The sequence below is a fragment of the Ylistrum balloti genome, unplaced genomic scaffold (assembly GCF_031769215.1).
Source record: "Ylistrum balloti isolate Yb309-2 unplaced genomic scaffold, AGI_CSIRO_Ybal_v1 Utg369644, whole genome shotgun sequence".
Lineage (NCBI taxonomy): Eukaryota > Metazoa > Mollusca > Bivalvia > Pectinida > Pectinidae > Ylistrum > Ylistrum balloti.
Window position 1 is genome coordinate 23,322 of NW_026781903.1, and position 9,545 is coordinate 32,866.

Genomic DNA, 9,545 nt, shown 5'->3' on the forward strand with positions numbered 1-9,545 from the left:
AAGTTCCATTAAAAGATCCTCTTAACTCAACCCATTAGAGTTATTCATTATAATTATAAAATATAATTACGAGGGATGTTCAATCTCCACGTGAGGCACGATAAAAACCAATACATACGTGTATACTGTTATTCGATATCTACACAACGGTGTATAAATGTACATTTAAGACTAAGTATAAGACATAAAATTTGCCATTTGAATACACGCAGTAGCAGTCATTGACCACTGTAGTTAAAATAGCTGGTAGAAGCGTAGAAAAGAAAGATGAAATACGGGCTTACATCAAAGCTCGCTCAAAACTTGGTTGTTCTATGAAGCAACTGATGACTGAACTTTCTACTGCTTATGGACCTTCTTGTGTGTCTTATTACACAGTTAGAGGGTGGAAAAAGAAATTTGAGTCAGGTGTAGAGTCCATCAAAAATGCACCAAAATCAGGTAGGCCAAAATCTGCATCTCGTAAAGAAATCGTTTCCAAAATAAAGGAAAGTATTGGAGATGGCAGATTTACAGTTCGTGATATTGCACGAAAGGTAGGCATATCACTATCAACGGTTCACTTTATTTTGAAGAAGCATTTCAAAGTTAGAAAGATTTCTGCTAGACGGGTGCCACGTTTGTTGACTGATGAGCAAAAGAGGAAACGAGTTAAAGCGGCCAAAAAGCTGCTTCAAATGTTTCCAAAATATGACAAAAAGCAGTTTGCCAATGTCGTAACAGGTGATGAAACTTGGGTCCATTATTTTGAGTCTGTCAGAAAGGTTAGCAATAAGATCTGGGCCACTAAACACAGCAAACGCCCAATAATAGTCAAACGGTCTTTGAGTGTAAAATAGGATTTGTATGCAGTTTTCTTCTCTGTTGTAGGAGCCGCAATAGAAGTGCATGTGAAAACGGGCAAAAGCATCACCGGAAAGTACTACAAAGACGTAGTACTGACGAAACTGAAAAAGTATTATAAAAAACGACGCCCTGCCACTGGTTTTAAACATATCCGTCTTCTACATGACAATGCCCCCACTCATACCACCGCGATAGTTACGGCGTTTTTGAAGAAAGAAAAAGTAACTGCTTTGCCCCCCCCCCCCCCCCCCCCCCCCCGTATTCCCCAGACCTTGCCCAATGTGATTTCTTTTTGTTTCCGAAATTGAAATCATTTATCGCCGGGCGGAAATACACGTCCCGACAAGCACTTGGAGCTGTCATTCATCAGTATCTTATTACTGTACCCAAATCAGCGTACAGTAACGCATTCAGGAAGTGGATACATCGGCTGAAACTTGGCAATTCTAGCCATGGGGAGTACTTCGAGGGCATGAAATGAGCACTTTTGGGCTAACTTGACATTTGAAGTCTCCAGATAGAAATAAGCAATGCTTTTAGAACATCCCTCGTATTTTATAGCATTGGTCCTGATGTTGACCGCTATAGTGAAAAATGTAAATTAAAGTTCTATATTGACCGGTGCAGGGTGGTAAAATAAAGTTGTATTATATCATTAATATAAGTACTGATATTGACCGGTACAGCCAGGGACGTAAATTAAAGTCGTATTATAGCATTAATATAAGTACTGATATTGACCGGTACAGCCAGGGATTAATACAGGTACTGATGTTGACCGGTACAGCCAGGGACGTCAATTAAAGTCGTATTATAGCATTAATACAGGTACTGATGTTGACCGGTACAGCCAGGGATGTAAATTAAAGTCGTATTATAGCATTAATACAGGTACTGATGTTGACCGGTACAGTCAGGGAAGTATTATTGTTATTATAACATTAATCCTTTCACCTCAAAGTAGGTCTATCATGTGTACAGAGTTGAAAAATTCAATATAAGTACTGATGTTGACAGGTAGCGCCAGGGATGTAAATTAAAGTCGTATTATAGCATTAATACAGGTACTGATGTTTACCGGTACAGCCAGGGATGTAAATTAAAGTCGTATTATAGCATTAATACAGGTACTGATGTTGACCGGTACAGTCAGGGATGTAAATTAAAGTCGTATTATATCATTAATACAGGTACTGATGTTGACCGGTACAGCCAGGGATGTAAATTAAAGTCGTATTATATCATTAATACAGGTACTGATGTTGACCGGTACAGCCAGGGATGTAAATTAAAGTCGTATTATAGCATTAATACAGGTACTGATGTTGACCGGTACAGCCAGGGATGTAAATTAAAGTCGTATTATAGTATTAATACAGGTACTGATGTTGATCCGTACAGTCAGGGATGTAAATTAAATAAAAGTTTTCATCTAATTTATATATGAAAGGATAAAATGTTAGATTCTATAGAATAAGATGTTTTCGACAGATGCCTTAAATATTTGTCCACATGTCATTGTGATAAGTTTAAAAAGGTTTTGAAGAAATCATTGATATGCATTGAACATGGTCATGCCTTTTATGCCTTTAAAGGTAAGTACGAAAGCGACAGAGGTCAAAATTAAATTGGAAGGAAAAAAAAGTAATAAAGACGATCACAAATGAAAGAAAGCCGTTATTTTGAGTTTTTAAAGTCGTTATTTGAAAGTCGCAATTTTAACTTTTGAATGTTGTAAAAACGAGTTCTTTTTCTCGTTATAAAAACTTTTGAAGGTCGTTTTTACGACCTTTTCCCCGTAGTACCGACTTCGAAACTCTTAATTAAGACTTTTTTAAAAATTTTTTCCTTGTAATTCTATTTTCACCTTTGTTGGCTTACGTAGGCTAGTGATTACAACACCGTTCCGTTTAACGACCAATCGTAACATTTGTCTCTGCAATGGGAGTGTTTTTCAACTAGCGCGTCCCTGATGCTGAGCAAGTTAAAGCAGAGTTCGCATGCAGAAAATCACACTGGAAATGATGTTGCTGTAAAAGTAAGTGTCTTCATTACGTTGTATACATTTCTTTATATAAAGGTAGAAACCAATACCTCATTTGATATTATTGCAGAGTTTGCATTCGCTAAACTACAGTATGTGTCAGATATTTCATTTGTGTGTTTGAAAATATAACAGAAAATGGAAACGATCGTTGTATGGAAATTAAGGTATTTTCGACCAGGAAAACTTGAGATATGAAATATTTTGCTACGGCGACGTTTAAAAATATTAGCTCGCTTTAGCGAAGTAACTGGAATATATCAAGGAGACCGAGATCGGTGTTTTTTTTTTTTTTAGCTTTATAAAGTATTTATATGTATATATACATGTATTGTATATGTAAGTACATATTCTACACATGGATTTGGAAATGAGTTTGCAGGTATTCCAATGTTACGTTTGATAATAAAAACTTAATCTATTTATTTCAGTCGCTGACAGAAGTGTATGGGGAAGCATGAATCAATATGTATTTGATTCCTTAAAAACTCTGCAGTCCAATCTGTCCAGATGTACCGACTGCTGTAGCGGAGATTATCTGTCAATCCACTGCCCTCTATGCCCAGTTTCAAGATACAAACCCCGGGCAGCAGCAAAAGTACGTGCACATTTGGAAGTGCATTGGAAAACACGTATAGAAGGTAGAAATGGTAAGCATTGAACTTTACCCATTCCTCATTGAAAAATTAAAATGACATAACCAGGGTTCATTTTTAAATTTCACTGATACCGAGTTATGGCGAGGTATGCTCTTCTCTGCCTCTGCTTCCCAAAACTTTGATTTTTGAAATGATTTAAATGCATAAGATGCTGCCCCGAATCTCTCTTATTTGTCAAAAACTACCGCCGGCAATCTACTCGACAATATTATTTGCAGTTTTACAAATCTACTGTAATTTTTATTTTATTTAATTTACGGATATTCGACTAATTATATGACCTTAGCTACTAGGTAATGTAACTTTTATCGTATATTATTATACCTCGTGTAAATCTCTAGGAATTTGATAGGTTCAGGGGCATGGAATCCTTTTCATTAAGAACCATCGTCAAGAAAACGGAAAATATTAAAAAAAAAAAAAAAAACATGACAAGAAAAGACATGCTTGCTGTTCGCTCTTTAGGGTCGCTGAAGCCTTCTGCGCAAATAAAGCAGATTGTAACATTGCAGCTCTCGATTTCGCGGATGACAATGCAGAATTGTGTAAAAGAAGTGATTAATGCTTCTGAAAATTTTACAAAATGTGAGGAATCTATATCAACACAGAATAATATTAAAAGAAGTGTTGAATTCTTGGTATATAATGTAATATTACGGTATTTTCATCAGAATTCTTATGAACTGTTTATGACATCGTGTGTTGTAAATGATTATATATATATTTTTGTATGACATGCCGACATTATAAAGTCGAACCGCGTCTATCTACGTAATACAATAGCCATATCTCATAATAGAAATATTCGAAATACAGGTTGTTTGAAAGGTACAAATAAAAATATCTACACGTTGGTTTACTTTTGTAAAGTGCATAAGGTAAAAAAATATACCTTTAGAGATTGATTTTGTCGGGCCATCGTAAATATTATATATGCATATTTTCATTTTGGGTTCACTGATATATTTACAATGAAAATTGTGTGTGCACACACTTTATTTTCATTCTAAATATTAAAATGAACCCAAAATGGTGCAATGTGATGACATGTTTGTCTTAGATACTTCCATAATGTATAGTAAAAGTACTTTATTTGTTTTAAGCTTTGGACACGTTTAAAAAAATAAACACATCAGTTGATTGATTATAACGTTGTAGAAAATCGGTGAATGTGCTGTTAGAACTATCATTACTCTCACCTGAACGGCCATTTTCATCATTTTGTTCCCACGATACTCTAATTTTCAATCATCGTGCTCACTAATTACGTGATAAAATTTGTTTACTCAACAGATTCAAAATCAGGTTATGCATAATGACACTGCTAATCTTAACCACTGTACACTCACTGGACTACCATCCTCGATATCCAGGGGTTTCGCTCACCTCCGCTCGCTACAAACCCCTGGATATCGAGGATGCTGGACTACATTTACACAACTGACCTTATCTGACACTACTTTCTTATCGGCAATGACAAAATGACAAATCTGCTCCCCTGCTCCCAAATATAACAATCCGACGACCCAGTACACTCATTTAACCTGTCGTTATCACAGCCAATTAGATTATGTACTTGAACACATTTCAACAAATTATAAATAAACGTAAATATAGATCACAAGTATAATTAATGTGCGTTTTTACTGCCAGTCTCGGTTTTTTTTCTCAACTAACGTTTTTATTTTGATTAATTTGAAAAGTCAACGTAATATAAAAATTATAATAATACGGGGGAAAATCGAATTGACATTGACTTCAACAGGTTCCACTTGTGGAAATTTTGCATGTATTGACAAAAAAAAACATTTATTATTTTTTTTTTATCTCAGTTATGCTTAAAACAACAGCCAATTGTTTTGGCAGAACGTGTAATAAATGCATAACTGTTACTGCACACGTTCTCATTCGGTCAACTACTCAGCAAGGATAAGGAAGTGCTTTAGTTTTATTAGTGAATGCGAATCTGACTGAACTGAATAAAGAACAATGTTTCATAATCGACCTACTGGAATAAATGTTAGCTAAATTAAAGTCAAACCTGAATAACAAAATACTGATTTGAAGCACTATACATTATACTTTCCTTACTGCTTGCTGTTAATCTGTCCTTTTCCCTATTTTAATTCCCTACTGAGGATTTCAAATAAAAAAACGTTTTTAAATCCTCTTGTTGTAGACGCACTTTTTTAAAATAAGGATCTGCATAAATAGGGTTCTACAGTCAATATACTTTTGTGAAAAAATGCATAAGAAATATTTTGGAATGAAATGTGTGTTCTATTTATAATTAAAATATGATAATGAGCCAAAAATCTGGTAAAACCATAACAAATTACATATACATTTATGTGTTGACAAGTTAAATTCCCTGAACGAGACCAATAAACAATTTTTATACAAGACTACGTTTATAGAAGACTGCGAAAAAAAAATCTTTAATCTGCCCGATTTTAATCCCCTTAAATTCAATGATGATGGATTGCACTTCTTTTACCATTGCCCCATTAACCGATCGGCTAGACCAAAATTCTATCTCCAGATGGCGGATATATTTAAGCCAACTCTGCGTAATGTAACAAATTCTAAAAATATTATGTCTTCATCAAATACGATTATCATACTTCAGACATGTGTATTTATAACATAATCGGCCTGTTATCCATTGAATTCGCCCGTGTAATATTTTTTGCATATGTCACTTGTGTAATACACTGTCCTCCAAAAGTTCTGTTACACTTATAAAATGTTGATGATAAATCTTTAACCAAAAAATGCAAAAAAGATAAAGAAAAGACCAAACTTTTCATGAAAAAGGAGATAATGTGATTGAGATGACTTGTCCTCCATATGTGATTGAACTTGGGGTCTAAAAAGGTGGGGTTTGTCGTACTAAGATTTTTTATCAAAAAGTAAAATTGTAACAGAACTTTTGGATGGCAGTGTAAAAACTAGAGCGTTTTTCATTGGCTGTTCTGGGCAGAAATCGATTATGACGTCACAATATAAACAATGACGTGACGTAAGGATATTGAGGAATTGGGCTGAATCGATTATGAGGTCACAAAAAAATGACGTGACGTCAGGAGCTGAAAGATGGCGCAACAAAATGGCTACTTTCGTTTGATTTTTCGACCCCAATTTTACTTTTAATTGGTCAAAATGTAGGTTGTTTGAGTTATGTGATAAAAGTTTCTTAACTTTGTGTTCATTTCATATGATATTTTATGAAACTCGGCAAAGGCTCGCAAAAATAAAAACTTCTAAGACTCGTTTCATAAAATCTCATACGAAATGAATACTCATTTAAGATCCTATATTTATTAAACGATTAATACAGCGGAGAAAGACAGGTTCGATTTATTATTTTGTGTGCATTATATTTTTTCCAGTTGCAACAATATTCCTCATTTATTACCTCCCCTGTAATTGTATTGAGCTGCCAATTGTGACGTCATAATAACACAAGCCCATAATACACATTAATATAAGTTGAAATTAACATCATTACAAATAACGCAGATGTTATTTCATAACGACGTGTAGCAAATAATGCATATATTACGATGAAGTTTTGGTACACACATTTAAAGCGAGACCACGTGGTCAACTGACAGGTAATAATTTGGACGGCAAGTAGCCTACACATATGTATGTTACAGATTTGCCTATATTTGGGCATAAAGGCTTTGAAGAAATTGAAGATGCAAGTTTATCTGTAAAATATTTTCATATTCCTGTCAACAAAATCGTGCTTGATTACTGTTATTATGATGGAGATTAGATTTGCGTTTAACATTATTTCCTCATTTTTGGATGGAAGTCTTTACAAGCTTCGTGTGGTTAACAATTAAGACGTATGTTGTTTTAATTTAAACTGTTTTACGTTATTCTAGAAATACATAAGGTGTAACTTTAAATTTCACTTGAAATTTAAAACAATACATTTAGTTTGGGTATTTGCCTATTTTAGTGGTCGGATTATTTTCAGTCTTAAAGTTTTTATCTTAATTACACATATATTGTTATATGTTATACTACACTGTACAGTGAAGTTTTTCACTTTTTATAGATGTAAACTTAATCTATAAAAATTGCGCAATGATCACATAATATCGTTTACGGCATTTGCAGTATTCCTTTATTTTCGTGTATTCTGCCTCTATGTTCATTGCATTAAACAATAATTAATTGTTTAGTGTTAAAATGATCCATACAATCCATACAAATAGTATTATTCACTGTTTTCAAATAGTGAATACATATTTTGTGTTATTATAAAAGAGTTTTTTTCAGTTGTGGCCAAGGTTTTGGTACTTATATGCTATATATTGAATTTCAGTTGTAAGCTTTTTTATTTGTAAACATTCGGGCATATCAAGACATCAGTACCTGTATTAATGCTATAATACGACTTTAATTTACATCCCTGACTGTACCGGTCAACATCAGTACCTGTATTAATGCTATAATACGACTTTAATTTACATCCCTGACTGTACCGGTCAACATCAGTACCTGTATTAAAGATATAATACGACTTTAATTTACATCCCTGACTGTACCGGTCAACATCAGTACCTGTATTAATGCTATAATACGACTTTAATTTACATCCCTGGCTGTACCGGTCAACATCAGTACCTGTATTAATGCTATAATACGACTTTAATTTACATCCCTGACTGTACGGATCAACATCAGTACCTGTATTAATGCTATAATACGACTTTAATTTACATCCCTGGCTGTACCGGTCAACATCAGTACCTGTATTAAAGATATAATACGACTTTAATTTACATCCCTGACTGTACCGGTCAACATCAGTACCTGTATTAATGCTATAATACGACTTTAATTTACATCCCTGACTGTACCGGTCAACATCAGTACCTGTATTAATGCTATAATACGACTTTAATTTACATCCCTGGCTGTACCGGTCAACATCAGTACCTGTATTAATGCTATAATACGACTTTAATTTACATCCCTGGCTGTACCGGTCAACATCAGTACCTGTATTAAAGATATAATACGACTTTAATTTACATCCCTGGCTGTACCGGTCAACATCAGTACCTGTATTAATGCTATAATACGACTTTAATTTACTTCACTGACTGTACCGGTCAACATCAGTACCTGTATTGATGATATTAGTACAGCTGTATTTTACATCCCTGACTATACCTGGTCAATATCACTGTATGTATTTATGCTAGAATAGAACTTTTAATGATGCCTGACTCTACTGGTTAATAGCGAGCGTATGCAGGTTCAATCATTATCAAGAGAGACTTCTGACGCATCTGACCACTTCACATAATGTTAATAATATTGCCATGCATGACTAAAATATTTATTAATGCTACGCTCGCCAAACAGTAGCACTGTTATCATATTATGTATATAGCAGAGTGTATTACATAACGTTTTGTCTCTGATAAAGGTTATATTAACATCTTGAAGTCCTAAGTGCTGTTTTAGCTTTATTTTTGAACGACTCTTTTACGGTATATAAGAACAAACAGTATTTATTATTCGAACGCGCCGCAGTACCACTGGGGCCTTCCGGTACAGAGAGAGACGAGTACAGGCGCGGATGTACGCTGACAGGCCCTGATGAGATTTTCGGGTAGCAGTACACAGTTTCTCGACCCTTCTCGAAGGACCCGTTTCTCGGTGTGGCCATGGTTGTGATTTTTTTGCTCATTAGATTACCCCATTATAAAGGTTTTAATTAAAAATGAAAAAAAAAATCCTTGCTAAAATTGGTCCTGTCATGTTAAAGCGAACAATGTGGGGTTTCATTTTTTTCAGGATAATATTTTAGCTTTGTGTTGGAGATTACTATTTGGGCAGTCTCGAATCTGTGTCTACGCACCAAAAACTAGCTTTACAGGAAGTGAAATTTTCATAGTGTTCACATGTGGTCATGTTATGAAGAATTTCCGAGTTGGAATTTGCCGATTTTTGCTGATTTTTGCATT